Genomic DNA, 23,602 nt, shown 5'->3' with positions numbered 1-23,602 from the left:
AATACGACTAATCTATGTATTGGAAATCTCATTTTCAAGCTTTTCTTAAAGAAATTTGTACAAGTGATGAAAAACAGGTGGCCAACATGATTGTCTTCTAATTGCTGGTGGAAATTAGCATATTTTACTGAAAGTCTCCACAATGTACTGTGTAACCTGATATTAGGAATGGTTAAAACTTTTTGCTTAGCAACTAAAAATATACTAAATCAAGTAGACTGCAATAGAATGGATCTGATAGTTTTTCTTTTTTTTAAATCCCATTTTGTAGCCTCCTTCCATACTTTATTTAATGGAGACTCTCAGAGATGACTTTACCTCTCAATTCCCTGGGAAACAAAGAATAAATAAAATAAATGCATGAAGTCTCAGCTTCAGAGCAGTCCATGAGAGCACCAATTTCTTGCCTATATAAACTGCTTGTCTAAAACAGAGGTATTTCACTTCTGGTGATAGTTCTTTTCTACTCCTGTGCTCCAGAGCTCATATTCTGAGATATGCTGTTTCTGGGACTTAGTTTCCCAGCAGTTGTCATCTAGCAGCAGTTGTCTATAATATTGATTGATTGAATGAGGCCCACTTGCATTATAGAGTCTAATCTGATTTAATCAACTCATCATCACTCTTAATCACATCTACAAAATGCCTTCACAGGAAGATCAAGATTAGTGTTTGACCAAACTAAGTACCACAGCCTAGCAGAGTTAACACATAACTATCATGCTTCTTACCAGCTCATAGAATAATTGGAAAACATATTGGGATTTGACACTTGGTTCTTGTGCTCACAGGCTGGGTTAAAGTTGGGCAAGTTTCTTAATCTCCTGAATAGAAATTCCCTTGTTTACACAATAAAAGTGATATGCATTAGTCGACATGATCTGTAGATCATTGTGCCAGTTACACAAATACCTCAATTTATATTGAGTGTAAAATGAATGAAAGAAGAAGAAAGATTTGATTTTAGATGTCACCTGAATATAGAACTAAAATTTAGATGTCAAAATCACATTAAAAGTTCTTACTAACAAATCTTCGTAGCAAAAAAAACCAAACGTGTACCTAATATATTATGGTGTCTGTGTGTATTTACTTAGTTATTGACTCTATTCATGGAATGTATGCAGGCCACTGTGTATACAAACTATACTGCAGACATAAGCTGTATGTTAATTCACTCAAAAATATTGAATGATTTCTAAATGTCAGGCAATGTGCTAGGCACAGGCCCCACTGCACCAAGAGTTTTGCTGACTTTGTCTTTATTACTTCCTTCATTAACCTGTGACATATAATAGATATTGCCTGGAGGAATTACATTTATAATATTTATAACAATAGTTTATTATTTTTCCTCTATAAATGAGGTGGTATATCATATTCTGGCTCTGCTAAATGCTTCTTAAATAATATAAATTACATAGAAGATAAACTTTAACTGAAATGACTTTATCTTATTGGCAAATTTATAAATAGTGTTTTCTTCTAGTCCTTAAGGGATCAATATGTTATGTTGCCATCCACAACAATACATCCATATGTATTGACATCATCAGCTTTCACTATGTATAATGTTGAACCAAATTTTAGAGATTTGCAGAAATACCTTTTGAATTTGATAAAGAATGTGGGATGTTTTATTCACTTCTTTTTAAAAAAAAATAAAAAGTCTGTCATATAATAATTATGATGATAGAGAAACAATTGAGTGTGCCCTTTTGCTATTCTATTATAAATTTGAGAGAGAAGGTTCAAAAGATTAAATTAATATCAGGAAGAACATTTATATAATTTCTATAAAGTTTGGTATAACAAACTCAAGCTAATTGAGATGATGTATGATTGTACTCAGCGATAACTAAGTTGCAGAGTGTCTGTTACTAGTATAATCGACATTGAAAAGTCCTCTGATGCAAATGGGTTCTATTTCAGCCTTTCAGTTAGTAAGGGATACTTCATAGAAAATGACTTATATTTTTCTCAGTTAGAACCTGAATGTCATCTTTATATCACCTACTTTAATGGGCACATCCTTTTCCAATAATAAGCTGCCAACAATAGATAATGATATCTATTATTGAATATTGATTAGCTTGTGCTTTGATTCCCTAATATAAAACCATTCCATGGTCTTAGTAATTCAGACTAAATTAAAAAAAATAAGCTTTATACTATAAAAGTAATTTTAGATGTTTATTCTTTTAAAAACAAGTCTTATGATTCTTATGATAAAATCAAGGTCTAAAGCTTCAGGTTAAAGAAAAATATAAATCCTATAATATGAAAGGGGGACTTGGCAGTTATTTATTAGACTTGAGCCAGTTTAATAGATGAAGTAATCCACTATCTGTGGGGTTGAGTTCAGAAGATAATTGCCAGTTCTTTACTTCTTAACGATTGTTCAATGTTAGAAAAAAAAATCATCCAGAATTTTAAAATGCCAGACAAGAAATTAACCTTTCCTGATGAAAGTGGATGTTCTTTGGAAGCATTTGACCTGTGGTTTTCATATACTTGTGCTAATTTTATAGTAAATCTATTAATATAGTAATTTTGACAATAAAGTAATAAAGTTTTTAAGACTGAAAGGACTGTTAGCCACTGTCTAGATCTGTCTGTACTGTCCCAACTCCTCAACCATCAGCTAGACACATATGGCTCTTAAGCATCTGAAAATGTGGATGGTCTAAATTGGGATGTGTGCCCTAAATATAAAATACACAATGGATTTAAAGATAGCACCAAAACAAAAAGAATGCAAATGATCTCATTAGTTAGTTTTTATTGGTTAAATGTTAAAATGATAATATATTTAGTATAGTGGATCAAATAAAGTATAAAACTAAAATTAATTTCATCTGTTTATTTTTACTTTTTAAATGTAGCTATAAAAATCACATATGAAGCCTGCATAATATTTCTATTAAACTGTGCTGGTCTAGTCAGCACTCATTGGAAGATGAGAAAACTGAAGCCCAAAGAAGTAAAGACTTAACTAAACAGCAGAGCTTACACCAGAACTCAGGCTTTGGGATACAGATGCAGTTCTTCCTTGCTAGCACACTCCGTCAAGTATGGCAGTTAAAATTATACAGACACATAGACATTCCAGAGCATATATATCCAAGTAAGTATTAGTTCCTCCAATGTGGTCATCTTGTTATTCTATTATAAATTTGAGAGGCATCTTGAGAGGCCATGCATGCTTATTTTACTCACATATTTAAGTTATCACTTACAAAAATGTTTTCAGAATTTTTGAAAAATTTTTTAACAGCAAATTTGTGACTTTTTGAAGTGATTTGGGTTTTTAGAAATAACTACAAGATATTTGGAGATGTCTGCTAAATAATACTGTGCCTGGAACAAGTGTGTCATAAAAGAAGGGGGCTTCATGTGTGTGTTTACATGTGTGTAAGAGAGAAAGAGAACATACATACCAGGTAGACAGTCTTGTGAAGGGGAGTTCCAAAGTAGAATTCTGCCACTGTGCTAATCATTTGTTGGTCCCCAGGTGCATTCACAAAATAATACTGATTTGAATACATAATCTCTTAGATATTTTAATTATTATTTTATAGTCACATTTTTCATTAGATAAACTGAAGAAAATGTTAACTATACACATGTATATTTGGCCTTGTTAACTATCCCTCCAATAGTTTATTTTGAGAGATACTTTGAGTAAACTAAATAATGAAAAAAATTGTCAATTTTTATTGACATTCACTTGAAAACTGGAAGACTGTATAATATTACATTAAATAAAGAAAGTACTAAATAAGAAACTAAATTGTTTGGTAAAGTAACTGATAACTATTTTTAAGAATAACTTGTAATAAGCTTTTTAAAGAAAGATGTAAATGCTTAAGATAAACTTCCTTAACATGTGACCATTTCATAAGAAATATACTCATTAGTACTACTATAAAAAAAAATCCTCAATTCCAATTGAATGTCAGAATATGTTTATTTTGTAAACTATATGGTGCTACATATTTGTATCCCTGAGAGGAAAATGTATATTGTAACAGCCAGCCAAATGAAGAAATCTTTCCGTGATTTGCTATATGATTTTCAAAATATTAAGTAGCATACTTAATATCTGTAGATTATTGAATACCACAATCATATTCCCCTTTTTATCATCAAATTTTATATTTATCAGTATATTTGGTGCTTAGTATACCTAAAAGGTGTTGCCTACTTCTAATTTGAACAGATCAGTTTTCTTGCATGGTATTTTTAGGTTATACCCAGCTATCCCAGAATGTGATACAAAATAGAATTATGGTTTCAATTGCAAATAAAAATATATCCTAAAAATAAGAATCTAAATGCTTTTTTTAAAAAAATCAGTAGAATACATTAATTTAGAAATGGGAACATAAACTGAGCATGGTGGCGCACACCTGTAATCCCAGTGGCTCAGGAGGCTGAGGTAGGAGGATCACAAGTTCAAAGCCAACCTTAACAACTTAATGAGGCCCTACACAAATTGGAGAGAACCTGTCTCTTTTTTTAAAAAAAAAAAAAAAGGCTGGGGATGTGATTTCAGTGCTAAAAGTGCCCCTGGGTTCAATCCCTGGTACAAATCAGAAAGAATCCTAGTGGCTTGGGCAGCTGAGGCAGGAGGATTATGAGTTCAAAGCCAGTCTCAGCAAGGCACTAAACAACTCGGTGAAACCCTGTCTCTAAATAAAATACAAAAATAGGAATGGGGATCTGGCTCAGTGGACAAGTGCCTCTGAGTTCAATCTCCAGTTACCCACCCCCCCCCCAAAAAAAAATGGAGAAGAAGGAGAAGAAAGAAAGGAATACAGTTTAGGTTCTTAATATGAATATATGGTACAATTAGTTTGAAAATATAACAAAAATGTTAATTACGAATGACCTATGAGGCTTTGCAGTAAGATTTGTTCTCCATTTTGTTGGCTCAGTGCAATTGAAAGACCTTGTTTTTCCTTCTGGATGCATGCATATCTACCAAATTTTAAATGTTATTAACAGGATTTTCATTGAAATTTAAGATGTTTCATAATAATTTTGATATTTCTAGTTACAGTTCAAATGGCTTTTTGTAGATAACTTTTAAAGATTATTTGCTCTGAGCAAAGAATTTCATAGATTGTTAACAGAAGGTGGTATAACTATTGCTGCCCTTTCACATTACCCATAAATGTGGAAGACTTTGATACTCAAATCATCTGATCAAACTCAACTAGTGTTTTATCTTCTTTGGATATTTGCTGAAGATGGTCTTGAAAGTCATTCAGTGGTTCTGTGTTTTAGGAGAAGGTAAACTTCATTGAGTTCAACATAAAGGAGTATCTATTAGTAGAGGTAAAATGTCAGTTTGGAAAAAATGTTAGTTTGAAAAGTTGTGGGCAGGGGTTGTGGCTCAGTTGTAGAGCACTTGCCTAGCACGTGTGAGATACTGGGTTCGATTCTCAACACCACATATAAATAAATAAATGGTCCATTGGCAACTAAAAATGAAAGAAAACTTAAGTGTTTATTTTAAGGTTACCTACAATCATGTGTGTGCACATATATGCGTTCAGAGAGAAAATATGTATATGTTTGGTAAATATACCTGCAGACAAATTATAATACCTATCTAAATATATAGTTTTACTTAAAAACTATTTAATAACCTCCTAATCATATATGGTAGGTATTTTACTACTACCATAAATATAAATGCGAATGATCATTTTCCAGTATTGTATTGTAGAATTTTTGTAACATACAGAAAAATTGAAAGGTTTTTCTAGTGCATAACCATATAGTTAATTGCCTAGATTGTACAATATTTTACTGTACTTTTCATTGAACATCTTTATTTCTGTAGTTCTCTATTAATCCATCTCTTTTGAGATGTATTGCAGGCAGACAGATATCTGTATACTCTCTGCCTCTCCTAGTACTTTTGCAGGTGTGTTTTTAATTTGAGTTCACTATTTGTTTATGGACCTTTTTTCTTTTGAGATAAAAATGTAAAAATCTGAAAGGTACCAGTTGACAGGTTCTGACCATAAGCCTGTGAAACTCAAACCCCTATTGAGAGATAAAGCATTACTATCACAATAAGGTCCCTCACTTTCCTTTTCAATAAATCCCAGCCCTCATCACCCTCAGTAGCAACCATTGTTCTGATATTTCCACCACATATTATTTTTAAATGTTTCAGAACTTCACACAAACCCACATAGAATATACCTTTTTCTGTGATGCTGCTTTTATTTAGCAGTGTTTTTGAGATTCTACCCTATTGTGTGCATCCCTAGTCTGGTTTTTTTTCCTGTTGCTGAATAGTATTTCATTGTATAAATTATTTATTTATTCATTCTCCTTTTGATAGACACCTGAGCTGTTTCTACTTCTTAACTATTGTGAATACAGCTGCTGTGAACATTCTTGTACAGGTCCTCTGAAGACATGTTTTAATTTCTCTTGGATCAGTTCCCAGGAGTGGAATTGCTGGGTCATAGAGTAGTTATACATTTTACATGAGACACCCATTGACATTTTTGCCGAGGATGAATGAAAGTTCCACTTGGTGCCCATCCTGACCAACATTTTGTACTGACTTTTTAATTTTAGTTATTTTGGTGGGTGTATAATGGTATTGCATTATGGTTTTTAGTTTTTTGTTCCCCAGTGACTAATGCTATTGAGTACTTTTTGTTTTTTGGTCATTTATATATCTTTCTTTGTGAAGACTCTTCCTTTTTTTGGTCTGTTTTAAACTAGGTTGTGTTTGTGTGTGTGTGTGTGTGTGTGTGTGTGTGTTTACTGTGGACTGAACCCAGTGGCACACTCTCATTGAGCAACATCTCCAGCCCACTTTTATTTTGAGACGAGATTTTGCTAAGTTGCCCAGGCCTGCCTTTAACTTGTGATCTTCCTGCCTCCATCTCCTAAATTGCTGGGATTACACAGATGATTCACCATTCCCAGCTTGTCTTTTCATTATTAAGTTTTAGGAATTCTTTATATTCTTACATACCAATTCTTTATCATCTATTTTCAAATAGCATTTATAGCTTTTTACCTCCTTATTCATTTTTACTGGTGTATTTTCATAAGCAGAAGTAGTTTTTAAATTTTTTCATATTTTTATTGGTACATTATAATTAGACATAATGGAATTTGTTGTTACATATTCATACAGGCACATAATGTAACAATATAATTTGATCAATATTGTTTTCTAACATCTCTCCTTTAGAAGTTTTAAGTTTTGATGCAACCTAGTTTTTTTATGATTAATTTGTTTTAAGAAACCTATACCTCGTCCCAATTTGCAGAAGTTTTCTCCTATCTCCATTTAGAAGCTTTATAGTGTTAAGTTTTACACTTTAGGTCTACAGTAGACCTCAGGTTAATATTTGTGTGTGGTATGAGGAAGAGGTTGAGATTCATTTTTCCTTCTTTAAAACACAATTAAATTTCCTTGGCATGTTATTTAAAATCAAATGGCCAAATAAGTGTGGGTCTATTTCTGAACTCTCTAATCTCTTCCATTGACTTATTTTTTGATCCTTATGTTAATATTACCGTATGTAGCTTTATAGTCAGTGAATAGTAATATCTGAAAAGCTGCATGTTTGCCAGTATATATACTACCTTTATTTTCTTACTAATGTGATTTCCAACTTTGTACTACCATAACTAATACTGCCATGAAAATCCTTACCACATATATCTTTCCCCAGTTTTTGAATTATCTTCTCAGAGTTAATTTCTATATGTAGGAATTCTGGGTTAAAGGACGAGTGCATTTTTCATTTTGATACATAAATCCACTCTGTCTTTTACTCTTCTACCAACCTTTGCATTAGAGTACCTGTTTTCTTATACTATATGAAGAGTTAAACTTCTAAAAATTTAATTTTAGAAAACAAGAATTCATGGACTTGGATTCTAAGTTTGTATGTGAAATTGGTATTTGCTTTTCTTACTAATTTTTATCTCTGAATCATGTAGAAAGTATTTTCAACAGAGTACTTACCTAGGAAGCATTTTGCTAACAGGAGTTGATTTACTAATGCTCAGATTTCTTCTTCACGTTGGCTGGTAATGATTCTGCATTGATGGAAGCTGTAGGTGAGGTTGACTAAGGTAATAAGTGCTGCTATGATTGTGGAATCACCTCTAAGAACTTTCACTGAACTCTGTACTTATGCTTTCCAAAACAAATAAAACATCCTTGAACAATAGAAAACAGCCTGGACTCATTTAATGGGTACCTGGTAATTTTCTGACATAATAGTAGCTTGTATGGCACAGTTTACAATGCCAATCTGAGTCACTAACAATGAAATGCTTTATTATTTTTGTACTCTATATTTGTACTAAACTCTTAAATGTTGAAAGTTGAAAACAAAGCTCAGTACTCTGCCTCTTCCCGACTCCCCGCTCCCCATAACCTCTTGTTAGTATGTGGAAGGAATTTTCCATTAACTCTGTCTCTTTGTGTCCAGTTTGAAAGTGCAGGGTTGGGGGGTGGGATCAAAACATGCCAAATCAGAAAAACATTGAACCATGAGATTTTGCCTAGTTTAACAGTTACCTTCCCTTTAATATTTTTACATTGCTAAAGGAAACCTAATTCTATTTACATATTAAAGGTATAGTGGACTAATATCAAGGAGTCAGAAAATGTATGTTGTAATCTGAAGACATCAGAAAATAAATATGTGACCTTTGGTGAATTACTTAGTTTCCCCAACTATAAAATGAAGGGTTTGATCTTTGCTATCTCCAAGGCTCCTATAGTTCTTCAGTTGGCTTTGTGCCTGAATTCTAACTTAGGATAAAATTTTGTTTGGAAATCAGTAGATTCCACATTGGGAGTGTAACTCAGTGATAGAGCACTTGCCTAACATGTATGTGTAAGGCCCTGGGTTCAAGCACTGTAAAAAAAAAAAAAAAAAAGAAGAAGACAGAAAAGAGAAAGAAAGAAAAAATGAAAGAATCAGTAGATTTTAAGAATAATATAGCTAATTTGAGGAGTTAGAAAAAAGCAAAAGTACAAATTTTAAAAATGTATTTCAACCCCTTCAATGACTATTTCCCAATCCTGCATGCTGTGCCTTGCTACAGAATGCCAGAGCAGGAACTTAGGATGATTTCTTTTGTGTAAGCACACAGAAATATTAGGGGAAATAGACTGTGTGCCTGTTTGAGTCACCTGTTGAGAAAATAGGCAACTATTGACAAGTCTGATTCATGGCTGAGTGACTGCTCTGCTAGCCTTCACATGATCCCCACCGAGCAAAATCTTTGACCGCCTGCTAAACAAGGTCTGTTTGAAGTTTCTTTTTAACATTTCCAAAATGTTAATTCAGCAGGATGTCTCCTCTGGGGTTCTCCATGTCACCAAATCAGCAGCTGTTGAAATCCATTCACTTCAGCGTGAAATGTTTTCATAAGTGTTTTTTTTATTTGTGACAACAGCAAAGTAAATATAAGACTAAAATTCTACCTCATTCAACATTTACATGTGCTTAAACTACTTATGATTGTAGTTTACATTCGTGATGTTTATTTGCATGCATTCATACCAATAGACAGTTTTATTATAGAGGATTTGAAGTCAGCCTTGCTGCAGAATATTGTACCATGACCTTCTTCCTAAAATAATTTATTTAAACATTCATACTGTGAAAAAGTAAGAATTTATACAATGACCTTAAAGCAGTTTTTGTGTTTCTTATTAAGTACTGGCTTTTATGATTTTTGTGTCAGAAATTTAGGATATGTTTAAATCTCCAGATGTGAATACATGGTAGTTATAAATTCTTTGAATTTCCCACTTTAAAGGAAAAATATTGAGCTTCCAAGGAAATAATTTAGCAGGATAAAGTGAACGTAAAATTCTTGAGGTAAAGAACTGAGAACCAGCAAAATCCGATGGTAAAGATAAGGCACACCAAGGCTTACAGATTACATTGACTTGTTTGAATAAAGCTGTTCTCCTTCAAGCCAGATCTTTTATTCATTGTAAGTAAAAGCCATATATCTTTGGTTGCAGAGTCAACATGAGAACTGCTACATTTTCTCAGCATGTATTGAACCGTCTCTTTTTTTCTGTTTATTCAGGTTTTAAAAGACTTAAGTGTAGTTTTATAAGTTCACCAGCTTGCTTTAGTCTTTGAGATACATTTCACCTCCCTATTATCAAATTTCATTACATGCGAAGGATTATCAGATCAACCCATTATACAGCCTAGCAGCATGAAGTCTTTTTCCATCTATGAGGTGAATATTGTGTAAATCAGACTCTCCAGTTTCAGTGGGAGGCAGAGGGTTGCACGGTGTCCATTTGTCAAGTTGATGGCACCGCAGTGAGGTTACATTAGCTTGTCTTTGAACAGAAGTGAAATCTTATGCGAAGCTCCCCTCGCTGTCATTTACACTAACATCCATCCTCTTAAACCCAGGCCTCTGAGAAAAACAAAGTGATGGCACAATATAATCAGTCACTCAAGTTGTCTGTCATCTGTTTTCTTAAGGAAATGACTTTTAAGTTACTGGAGCAAAGAACTGTAGAAAATTAACAAAGGTTGTAGTAGTAAAATTAGATGGAATTTTTTTTAAACTGCAGATGTCTTTTTGAGAAGATTTTATATGCAGAATGCCAAAAAGGATTTTTCCCCCCTTTCATAATGAATCTCATGAAATGTATTTCTTCTTGAACAATAGACCTACTGCTGTTAACAACTGGAGTCTTTCTTGCTTAATGTTAATGTTTCCAAAAAACTTTCTGTAAAACTGAGTCTATAAAGCTCTCCAGCTCAGTAGGTCCTCTGACAATTAGCTCACCATCTTTCAATTCAGAGCTATCTGAATTTCAGTTATGTAATGGCAAATCTTGCATATAGTAGGCTACTTGAGGGTAAATGGTACTTTAAATGTAAATTATTAGAATTTCATTACTTAATATTACTCTTAGACAATTCCTTTAAAACCCTAACTACATTGCCCATGATGGCCAGTCTGACTGGTGATCAAAATTGCAGGTTAGGTTTTATTTCCCTAAGCCTGTTTTATGGGCTAAAACACTCAGGTCATTTGCACCCTGTCTCATTCATCATGAAGTAGTTAAACTCAGATTGTTAAACCAGGAGACATTAGCTGACAGTCAATGGTACATTAGATTAAGACCTCCTTTGGTTGTACTTAACTATTTATCCACCCATTTGTGTGGCATTTATAGCAAATATGATTTCTGGTAAAATTTAAAAGGAATGGGAAGAAAGTTTTTAAACAAGGAAAAATAGTCTCTTTTCAGCAATGCAATTAGTACTTTTTACCATTTCATTTGCTCTATCAGTAACTGATATTGAAGACCTTTAAGATAGGAAATTCAGTATGCTTAAGTGTAAAGGAAGCTTCCCTTTTGTTTGCTTTGTGAACATATTTATTTAGTTATATTGCTGATTTTTTAAAAAAATAATGAATTTGAAAAACAGCTTCTTCTACTGAAAGTATGGCTAGGAGCAACACAATCTTTGCTTTAAAAATGTTCTAGAAAAATCCTTTAAGGGGCTGGGGATGTGGCTCAAATGATAGCGTGCTCGCCTGGCATGTGCGGGGTGCTGAGTTTGATCCTCAGCACCACATAAAAAATAAAATAAAATAAAGATGTTGTGTCCACCGAAAACTAAAAAATAAATATTAAAAAAAAAATCTTTTTTTTTCTCTCTCTCTCTCTTTAAAAAAAAAAGAAAGAAAAATTCTTTAAGAGCTTAAAGACAAAATTGACACAGACTTCTTAGTATTGGGGAAAGAGAAACTTAGATTTTTACGAAGTAAAGTAAATTTATATGTATTTTAATTATAGTTAAATGTATTTTACAGAATGCTGCTGTTATTAACTCCTGTGCCCCCACAATGACTTATTAAGCACTGTATTATAAGGAAACTTTTTTGTTTTCTTCTCTTGTGAAACTTATGTGAACATTTGGAATTGGTGAACTTCTGAGAGACCCAGGAGATCAATCTTGATTAGTTTATTTTTCTTAGCAAAGATTTTGATAGCCTGGTATAGCTTTTTTTTTCTTCTAAAAGATTCCTTATTTCATCTGTTGAGTGATGAAATATTGTTTAAAAGTAACTCATAAATGAAATAGTGAAAAAGAGTTTAAGTAACTGAATCTTTCATTGTCAATGAGGAGACCTCAGATTTAAAACACTGATCTTTAATGGCCTCTTTCCTCATATTTCTTCCCAACTTAACCTCAAGGTGATTTTTAAAGTTATGGCTTAATTGGATGGTCATTTTACCTTTGCTTTGGAGCAATTTATTACAGCTTTATTTTCTTTATTACAACTTTATTTCCTTGTGGTTCAAGGAAACATAAATGCTGGCATCTGTCTGATCAAAGGCTAATTTATGATTAATTTGGTTTTGTAAATAGAAAACTTGAATCTATTTTGTCTTTGAACATTTGCAACTAGATACAATCATGAGTAATCTCAAATGCAGTATAAAATTTGGGAAAAAAAACTATTTCTTTCTGGTTTTAGTCCTATCATTTTATTTGAAATAAAATTATGTTTACAAATTAAGTTATTTGAAAGTTTATGCTCTGTAGAAGAGTGTAATTACAATACCCTGTTATGCTTTCAAAAGACAAAAAGTTATGATAAATTTTTCTTTCATTCACACATATAGTCCTTAATACTTATTGAGTAAAAATTATATACCACAAAACTGATTGGCTGGATTAAATATTTGAACCCCACAGAGTGTTTTTTGTTTATATTAAACTGACTTTTCCCCTAACAAATTAAATGAGAGAATTTATATTTCACAGTCTTTGATTTTCCCAGATATTTCTCCACAGTTAAGATAGGTTCTCGGGCTGGGGATGTGGCTCAAGCGGTAGCGCGCTCATCTGGCATGTGTGCGGCCCAGGTTCGATCCTCAGCACCACATACAGACAAAGATGTTGTGTCTGCCAAATACTAAAGAATAAATATTAAAATTTAAAAAAAAAAAAAAAAGATAGGTTCTCATTTTTTACAAAACATTAATTGATTTTATGTGATAGGTTATATCTAATGAAATTTATATTCCACTTTTTAAATTTATATTCTGATTTTAACTTCTTCTTTCTAGGATTCCAAATTTGGGGTTTCTTTTGTAGTATCATTTATCCTGGGATTGTTTGAACCACTTTCAGCATTAGTAATGCTGCCCCAATATTGTCTTATGTAGATATGTGAGTAAAGGTGTGCCAAGATGCCTTGTGTGGGCAATTTACAAAAAAAAAAAAAAAAAAAAAAAAAATCTCCTTTTTCAAATTGCAGAGTGCAATAGGATCAGTCAAGAGTTTGGACATTAAACAAATCAGAAACTCACTTGTCACTCTATCAAATAGGACACTTCTATGTGTTTATATGAAAAAGTAGAAAGAAGTCAAGTCTTCACCCCATAATCACTGTTCTGTTTGAGCGTCTCCTCTGTCATTACAGAAGATTCACACTTAGTCCCTTCACTTTCTTATTCATTTCCAATGATTACCAAAGGTCCCACCAGTCATCAAAGAAACACCAGATTCCTTTTCTTCTTTACCAGTCAAGACTTACTAATCTCCACTCCAACAGCCCCACCTGAGTTAATTACAGGCACTGAGTTTCAAGGTCCTTCCCAGAAGTAATTTCTGGAGAATTATTTCAAAATAAGTTAATTGCTTTATTTCCCTAACTGACCCATAGATAGCACTGACCATGTGATGGACAAGAGTGTTCTTAGATCATGGCTGTTTTAAAATACTTACTTGCAGAATGTCTTCTTTGATATAAGGGGGGTGACTCAAAACAGAGTAGGGAGGAAGAGCATGAGAAGGTGATGAGAGGTTCCTGGGAATGGGAGAGAGAAGAGGATGAGAGGTGCTTGGGAATGGGAGAGAGAAGGGAAATTGCACGGAAGATAGTAGGAGACCCTCATTGTTATGCAAAATTACATATAAGATGGTGTGAGGGGGAAGAAAAAAGAGAGAGAAACACAGTAGATTGGGTAGAAAGAGGTGATGGGAGGGGAGGGAAGGGCAGGGGAGCGGGGTATAGGAAGGGTAGCAGAATACAATAGACACTAGTATGGCCCTATGTATAAATGTGGCTGTATAACCAATGTGATCCTGCAATCTGTACACGTGAAAAAATAAGATTACATACCCCATTTGAATCAAATGTATGATATGTCAAGATCAATGTAATGTTTTGAGCAACTAATAAAAAAATTTTAAAAAAAATACTTACTTGCTTAAATGCTGCCATTGGTAGGAAGCAAGACTTAATGACTTAGCATCCCTCCCAATCTCAAGTTCAGTGGTCAAGGAGAAAGGGAGATTCTAAAATATTAGGTATAGTTTTGGGGGGTTTTTTGTTTGTTTGTTTTTTGTGGCCAGTGTAAAAAGGTTTTCTTGTATTTCAAACTTAAAACAACCCCTTTTTTAATTTAATTTTTTCAGTTCTGGGGATACTATCAGGGATTTATCTATGCTAAAAAACGAATTCTACCTCAGAGCTACATCCCCAACCCAAAACAACCTTTTCAAATACAAATATGGGTAGTAGATCATTTTTCCATGAAAAACTGATAGAAAAATGTTTTTCTAAAATTAGATGCCATGTCTAGTAAAATAAAATAATTTTATATAAATAGCTAGTTGATAATAATTAAAGCCAGTCTCTAGTACTATACAAGCTTATGAATCATCTCCTTGCATGTAAAGCTTAATAATATTTATTTATATGATATTTTGAATAGCCTAGGAAGGAAGGAAAACTCTTTATTACTCAAGTGTGCATTTATTTAAAGCATACAAGAACTTATTTTCACTAAGAAATACGCTAATAGCAAAATTTAAAATTTCATATTTACCTTTTTATTGGTTCTTTTTTTGTATACATAATATTATGATTCATTTTGACATAATCATAAAAGCATGGAATTTAATTTAATTTGCTCTAACTTAGTCCCCAGTAATTCCCCTTTCCTTCTTCTCCTCCCTCCCCCATTCCCTTTCCTCTGTTCTGCTTATCTTTCTGCTATTTGTAGTTTTTTTTTTTTTTTTTTAGGGTATTGTGAATGTACAAGATGGTAGTATATTCATGTTATGTACATAGGAAAGTAAGGTTAGATTCATTCCATTGTTCTTCCCATAGCCCATCCTTTCTCCCTCCCTTTTATCCCCTTCAGCCGTTCTACAGATCTTTCTTCCATTTTGAAGGAATTCGCTCCACCCTCCCCCACACACCATCTTTTCCTTTCTCTCTCTCTTTCCTCCTTATGTTGAACTAGCTTCCACATATCAGAGAAAACATTTGACCTTGTGAGTTTCTGGTTTATTTCACTTAGCATGATGATCTTCATTTCTATCCATTTACCAGCAAATGCCATAATTTCATTCTTCTTTATGGCTGAGCATATATACATTCCATTTTGTATATACACCACATTTTCTTTATCCGTTCATCTGTTGAAGGCACCTAGGTTGGTTCCATAGCTTGGCTATTGCATAAGAAATAAAATAAAAAATCAGTAAGTGGGATGGCATCAAATTAAAAGGCTTTTGCACAGCGAAAGAATAAAGAGTGTAAGGGAGAACTTACAGAATGGGAGAAAATCTTTTCCAGCTGCTTTTCAGATAGGGCATTAATATTCAGACTACACAAAGAAATAAATAAAAAAAATACCCAAAAAACAAATAACCCAATTAATGGCAAAAGAACTAAATAGATACTTCTTATAAGAGGAAATACAAATGTCAAAAAGTATGTGAAAAAATGTTCAACATCTCCAGTAATTAGGGAAATACAAATCAAAACTATATTGAGATTTCATCTCACTTCAGCTAGAATAGCAGTTATCAAGAATACAAATAATATCAAGAATACAAATTCTTGTTGGCAAGAATGTAGGGGAAAAGGTACACTCATACATTGTTTATGGTACATAAATTAGTACAACCACTCCTGGAAAGCAGTATGGAGACTCCTCAAAAAACTAGGAGTGGAACCACCATATGACCCACTCCTCAGTATATCCGAAAGATCTACAACCAGCCACATCAATGTTTATAGGAGCACAATTCATATTTGCTTTTAATGAATCAAGCTAGCTATTTGTCCATTGACTTATTTATATAAAAAAATTTGAGTGTGCTATAACAGGTCCTGAAGATAGATGTGGTGAGAAAATGTGATTCTCATGTTCACTGGGTTATACAGTCTGCCAGAGGTATTGTATTATGTATTTGATTGGCACAAGTTCCGGTTAGATACCTGTAGAAAGAGGCCTGGCCTCTTAAATTCCCCTCCTATTGGCTATATTCCTTAAAAGAAGAAGCCAATATCCTAGATGTAGGCCCTAGACTTTCAGTCAGCCTTTTCCATACACACACACACACACACACACACACACCATTTTCTTTGGATTCTCCAGGGGATATCGTTCTTGCTTCCTCCTCAGCTTCTCCTTGTCTTTGCCTATCATAGCTATTGGTGCTTGAAATCCCATTAAGAGTTTGCCTTTATCCAGAAGCATGCTCATTCTCTGGCTGGTGTGGGAGGCTGTCCTCACACGTGATTTGAGTTACCTCCCTGGCTGGGTGAGAGGCACTTAGGCACAGCTGTGTCAGAGCTTTCCCCACCCTTCTCCAGGTCCAAGGGCTTGTCTGTGCAGAGGCGTGTCTGTCCACTACCCCAAAGAACCAATCGTCATCCCTGACCTGGGGATGCTGCCCCCCTTAATCTTCTTTGGATGGGATTTTCCCCAGAATTTGTTATTCCCCAATAAAAGTCCACTCCCTGCCGTGTTCTCTCTCACTTGCTAGCCTCTTCAGTAAACCTTGCTAAACATTTGGTGGCTTGAGGCTGGAGCTAGGAGGAGCCATTCCTGGAGCTGGTTTTAAAGGTAATTAGAGTCTTATCTCTTTAATTCAAAACTCCCTAGCGGTTTCTCACGATTCGAACCTTCTTTCATGAAGCTGGCGCAGGTCGCGGGCTAAAAGCTGGTTCTTAGTTCTGTCTTCACTGACCTTCCATGTATTATGCACTGTGCCCTTGTCATGCTATGCCACTTGACAATTGGATTGTAAACTCCTGGACGGACAGAGTGCCATCTTTTAAGTACACAGAATTGGACCTGTCAGGAGAGATAAGATGCTCATGTGTGATATTAAACTGAATGATAATTTAGAGTATGTATTTGTTTGTTTATTCATTTATTTTTGTGGTATTAGGGATTTAACCCAGGGGTGCTGTACTACTTAACTACACTCCCAGCTGTTTCTTTTTTATTTTTATTTTTTTTTGTTTTAAGACAGGGTCTCTCTAAGTTACTGAGGTTGGTCTCGAACTTGCCATCCTCCTGCTCAGCTTCCTCAGCTTCCCCAGTTGCTCTGTCTGACCAAATGATTTACTTTAAAAGTGTAGGGATGTAGTTCTTTAAAAGGATAAGGGAAACAAAACATTTTCAAAAAATTACCTGTAATGGTTGCTGGAACTGAGGAATGCATTATGGAATTCAAATATCAGGGCTGTTCTGGCGGTGCTCTGCAGTACCACTTTTTTTTTTTTCTGCTGCTGCTTATGAGATTAGAATATGTATATCTGAATTTGGTCTTGGAAGGATCAAGTATAATTATGATGTAAAGTTACCAAGTAATTAGTAAGGTATGGGAAAAGTAAATACCTTAAGTTTATTTCTCTTACTTCTGTCATGGCCAGTTGTCAATCCTTATTTATTAGAGAAAACTTTGTAGGTAATTTAATCTAACCTCCAGCGTGCCCCAGTTTGAGTTTGCGATTGCTGTAGAGAGTTGAGTGATTTCTCAGGGTTATACAGTCAGCTGGTAGCAAGTTGGTTCATTTCTTATTATATAGCAGGAGTCATCAACAGGAAAATGAGACCCTTTTCTATAACTTAGGGATTGGATAGTGGAACTAATATCTACCTTACAAACTAAGATTATCACATTTACATTGTAGGTAATGGGGGGTGGGTGTGTTGGTAGAACAGTACTTAATACTTACTTTATTGAAATTCATGTATGAAAAGCCATTCCTTAACTAGGTTGTACTCTGCAACATTTCCAGTGCTTCATTTCTCTTCTAGAAACAATGTTTCAAAGACTGTATCCAAATCTATGGAGCTGACCTCTATCCATTATATAATCATTTGTTGTATAACTGTATGCTCAGAACCAATACTTAGCTTATAATGTCTCCAGGATGTTATGTTAACTTGAACTAGATTCCAGTGCTCTGTAGCAATTCTAGAAGCAGCTTCAGAACAACGCCTTCTTCCATACTCCCATACTCATAAATATCAAATTTTTAAAATTGTTTTTATATCATGTCATTATGTTGGCTTCTAAAATCTTACATTTATTAGCAGTTTCCAAAGGAACCTACTGATAGAAGCATAGGGACTTGATGACCTCATGGTCATTGTCATCCCTGTCTTTATATGAAATATAGCTTTTTAAATTGTTGTTGACACTAAAAGTGAACACTAATCGTGTCTTAATGTAACACTAACTCCAGACATGGCTCTATTTTTCTTCTCCTTGTGAACATGCTCCCTTGATGACACTGTGGCTGAAACAAAATCCTTAGCATTTAAAAGGAAAGAGCTAGCAAAGAGCAGTGTCTTTGTAAACAGCACTTCAGTCAAACTCTGATACCAAATATAGCTCTGTTAGATGCATGTGGGCAGGGCCTTCACAAAGTCCAGTCCCACACGTTTAATCTTGGAGTCCTACATGTCTATCACACCTCCTTCGCATACCTGGCCTGGAGCCTTAATGGAATTCCTGCTCATTATTTCAGTGATTGCTTACTTCCTCTGTTTTTCCAATTGGTTCTCATTGTGCCAACTTCTTCAAGGAGCATTTTCTTACCTAAGCAACATTGTAATGTTGTAATATATGCTGACAGTTCATTTATATGGCCCTTCTAGTTTCAAATGTTTTTATGTTCAATTACTGAAATTTAATCATCAGAAGAGATAGAATTTTCCCTAGATCATGCAGCTTTGCTTAAATGTTAAAAGAGCAGTACTGAAATATAAGATTTCAAAGGTTTAAAAATTTAATATTAGGGCTGGGGTCGTGGCTCAGTGCTAGAACCCATTGTGTGAGGCACTGGGTTCGATTCTTAGCCCCACATATAAATAAATAAAATAAAGGTCCATCAACAACTTAAAAATTTTTTTAAAAAATTCAATATTAAGAAAATTCATTAAGTTTTGAACTGATCATTTTTAAAATCATAGATAAGGGGCTGGAGTTGTGGCTCAGTGGTAGAGCGCTCACCTAGCATGTGCGAGGCCCTGGGTTCAATCCTCAGCAGCACCACATATAAATATTGTGTGTAACTACAACTAAAAAATAAATAAACATTTTTAAAAAAGAAATCATAGATAAGAGCTGTGTAAATGGTCACATGTAAATCACATGTTTTAAGAGGGATTAATCTGAAATTATAACAAACCAAGTCAATAATTACTCATGATTGTGTAGACAATTTATGAGGTTTTTGTTTTTTTCCTGACATTTTCATGTTCTTGTGCACATGCTTTTTGGTTTTCCTTTTACAGCCTCCTCTTCTTTAATGTTGTTAAAATTCTTTTAAGCCAAATGATTCTTTTAAATCTGTTTGTAGCATGTTGAAAACACTTTTACTATAAATCCATTTTTACTAGAAAAAGAGACCAGGGCAGAAAGTGCAAACCACTCTATCTTCCAAGGAATCTCGTTTTAGGCTTTACATTCTTTTACTGACCACTGATGGATGGGCTTTTAAAAAAATTCTTGTGTAAGGTATAAAGCAAATACTAAATATTATTTTTGATTCTGATATAAGGAAATTATAAGAGGCATGGGAGCTCTGTTTACCATTCTTTGCCAAGAAAACCACCCTTGAAGCTGTCTCAGTTGGCTAAATAGCATCCATACTTTACACCTGAACCTTGGCATAAGTACTTCGTTCTTGATTCTAATTTCTTAATATGATTCTGCAAATGAGGGGTTTTGATTAATAAAATATAAATGAAATGTTATAATTTGCAATTATTGCTATGTCTCAATTAATGACCCAAATAAAAGACTCCTATTAAATATAAAACTTGAAGGCTAGGGTGTCACTTAGTGGTATAGGGCTTGCCTGGCATGCATAAAGCCCTCGGTTCTGTCCCCAGCACGGCAAATAATGATGATGATGATGATAAAACTTCTTTTTAGTTTTTTGGCACCAGGGATTGAACGCAGGGGCACTCAACCATTGAGCCATATTCCCAGCCCTATTTTGTATTTTATTTAGAGACAGGGTCTCACTGAGTTGCTAAGCCCCTTGCCATTGCTGAGGCTGACTTTGAACATGATCCTCCTATCTTAGCCTCCCAAGTCGCTGGGATTACAGGCATGCGCCACCACACCCAGCTATAAAACTTCGTTTTAAATACAGATAAGTAGTCTATGTTAAATGGAAGGCAGCATACTGAAGTGACATCAGGGGCTGTGCCTGGGAGTAGCATCTTTGACATGAGGTTTTTGTGGCAGAGTGCATGTTTGCATGCAGTTATCTCAGAGTGCACGGCCAAGGCTTTCTTCTCCCTTGGTTTTTTTTTTGTTGTTGTTGTTGTTTGGTTTGGGATTTTTGTTTTCATGCCTAGAAACATGTCCTGTTCTGAAATAAACTAACTTGTTTACTGTTGAATGTCTGTTATAATTTTCAACTTAAAAAACGGTTTTTGGTTGTTTTTTGTTTTTTGTTTTTTTTAAGATCCTGAGTTTTTCTTTTTCCCTTTATCATTTCTTTGAAGTTACAATCAGTTGCTAGGGTGGCCCTGGGGGGAGTTTTCTGGGACTTGGAATTAGGGAGTTGATCTGCCAGCTCATTTGCAGACTCCCTGGCAGTGAGGCCCTTAACTCCAGCTGTCTGTGACAAGGCGTGTCATACCCACCCAGAGGGGCTAGAGTGGGGATTAGATGAGTTAATATGTGTGAGGAGCCAAGTGCAGCCCATACCTGAGAGGAGCTTTAAAAAAACAATAGGCCAGAGGCTGCAAAAGAAGCTCCCCAGGTATAAAAATAAAGTTAAATAAAAGGAAAAAGAATCCCACCTGCCTGGGATAGCACTCAAAAGACTATGTATACACAGACTAATGGCACAGTGGGAAAACTTTACTCAGAAAGTCGCCCACCTACTGTACTAGACCTAAAGGAAAACAAAAGTTCCGCCCTACGGAGTTGTTTTAAAAGGAGGGAATTTTTGAGTCAGACCCAACTCTGATTCATCCCCAAGACTCACTAGTCACATGCAGTGAAAATTCATTATAATGTTTCCACAAGCAGTATTTCCTACCTTTAAAACCACAGCTGAAAATTCAAAGCGTTGAGTGTTGCCCTGTAGTCCTGCAATATAGCTCTATTTAAAACCAATTTTAGTTCTTTGTACAATTATTTAATCTGTTGTTATATTTAATCAGAAGTATTAATATATAATTAACATATGCAAAAATTGGCCTTTAGGGCAACAACATAGAAATGTGGATTGCAGAAATACCTTTCTAACTAGGGAGAGTTTTGGTTGGTTCACCCTCCAAAGAAGTATTGTTTGGTTTTATTTTGATTCAAATACTTATTGTAGAATCAGAAGTTGTAAGGGAGTGCAGGCAGTGACTCTCAAACTTCAGCATGCCTCGGAATTCACAGGTGTACTTGTTAGAGACAGTTTTCTGGGATTTAGTAGATCTTTTTTTTTTTTTTAATTAATTTTTATTGTTGGTTGTTCAAAACATTACATAGTTCTTGATATATCATATGATTTAGTAGATCTTAAGCAGAGCTTGAAAATTTACTTTTCTTACCACACTCAGGTGATGTTGAGTGCGGTCCAAGGAGTCTGTACTGCTCTAGAGGTGATATTTCAACTACTCAGAACATCTTAGGGCATCAGTGTTAGGCTTTTCATCAGATTTTTCATAAAGATGATCATCTGTTTTATACATGGGTATTATCTGCATTCAAAGATATTCAAGGAAAATCAAAAGAAAGCTGAACTGTTTATATTAATATGAAGGAGAGTAGACTTCAGAGCAAAGAATATTATCAGAGATAAAGAAAATCATTGCATAATAATGAAGGGACCAATTAATCAAGAGAACACTGTTTTAAATGCTTATGTACCTAAAACAGAGCTTCAAAATAGAAAAAGTAAAAACTGATAGAAGTGCAAAGAGAAATAGACAGATTAACTATTACAGTCAGATTTGCCTAATAATGGAGAGAACTTGTAGAAGAAAATCAGTGAGGATATGGAACACTCCACACACTCAACCAGCTTGACCTGACTGATATGTAGAGAATGCTCCTCCAAACAATGTGCACTTCATGCACATTGTTTTCAAGTCCATGTGGGGCATTCATCTATAGATCATAAAATTCTAGGCCACAAAACAAGCCTCAAAAGGTTTACAAAAATTCTCATCATACAAATATGTTCTCTGCAAAACTGGAATTAAATTAAAAATCAATAACAGAAAATATGGTAGTTCCTAAAAAAGATTTAAATAGAACTATAGTCCAGCAATTCCATTTTTGTGTATACTATACACCCCAAAGACCTAAAGTTAGGAACTTAGATGTCTGAACACCCATGTTTCCAGTAGTGTTATTCACAACACCCAAAAAATAGAAGTGTATTCATCCATTGGTGGATACCCATCTTCACCAATGGATGCATAGATAATCAAAATGTGATTTATGTACACAATGGAATTCTATTTAGCCTTTTTTAAAAAGGAAAGAAATTCTGCTGCATTTTAAAACATGGATGAACCTTGTGAACATTTTGCCAAGTGAAAAGAAAAAAGATTACAAAAAGCAAATACTGGGGCTAGGGTTGTGGCTCTGTGTTAGAGTGCTTGCCTTGCACCTGTGAGGCACTGGGTTCGATCCTCAGCACCACATATAAATAAATAAAGGTACTGTGTCCATCTACAACTAAAAAAAAGTTTTTTTAAAAAGCAAATACTGTGGGGGCTGGGGTTGTGGCTTAGTGGTAGAGCGCTCACCTAGCATGCACAAGGCACTGGGTTCGATCCTCAGCACCACATAAATGTAAAATAAAGATATTGTGTCCACCTAAAAAAAAAATTAAAAAGCAAATACTGTGTATTTCCATTTATATGAGGTCTCTAGAGTAGTCAATTTGATAAAGACAGAAAGTAGATAGAGCAGTGGTTGCCATGGGATGTGGGGGAGGAGGAATGGGGAGTTAATGCTCAGTGGATACAGATCTTCAGTGTTGGAAGACGAAAAAAAATTGGAGATGGATGGTAGCGATGGCTACACAATGTGAATGTGCTTCATTCCATTGAGCTGCGTACTTTAAAAGTGGTTAAAATGGGCTGGGTGTGGTGGTGCATGCCTATAATCCCAGCTACTTGAGAGACAGGCAAGAGGATCCCAAGTTCAAGCCAGCCTGGGCAATTTAATGAGACCTTGTTTCAAAATAAAAAGGCATGACTGTGATAGAGTGCCCCTGGGTTTAATTCCTGATACAAAAGTGGGGC

The 23,602-nt window shown here is 34.6% G+C and overlaps 1 protein-coding gene and 1 non-coding gene across 15 annotated transcripts in view; both read left to right on the top strand.

The window, feature by feature from the left end:
• Stau2 (staufen double-stranded RNA binding protein 2) overlaps positions 1-23,602 on the top strand; it is a 311,629-nt gene that overhangs the window by 237,833 nt on the left and 50,194 nt on the right. The window lies entirely within an intron of this gene.
• Positions 19,311-19,382, top strand: Trnaa-agc (transfer RNA alanine (anticodon AGC)). Its single transcript has one exon. It is a non-coding gene; the product is annotated as a tRNA-Ala (tRNA).

Source organism: Callospermophilus lateralis, chromosome 16 (assembly GCF_048772815.1).
Source record: "Callospermophilus lateralis isolate mCalLat2 chromosome 16, mCalLat2.hap1, whole genome shotgun sequence".
Lineage (NCBI taxonomy): Eukaryota > Metazoa > Chordata > Mammalia > Rodentia > Sciuridae > Callospermophilus > Callospermophilus lateralis.
Note: the sequence above shows the minus strand (reverse complement) of the source record. Positions and strands in the feature narration are given on the sequence as shown.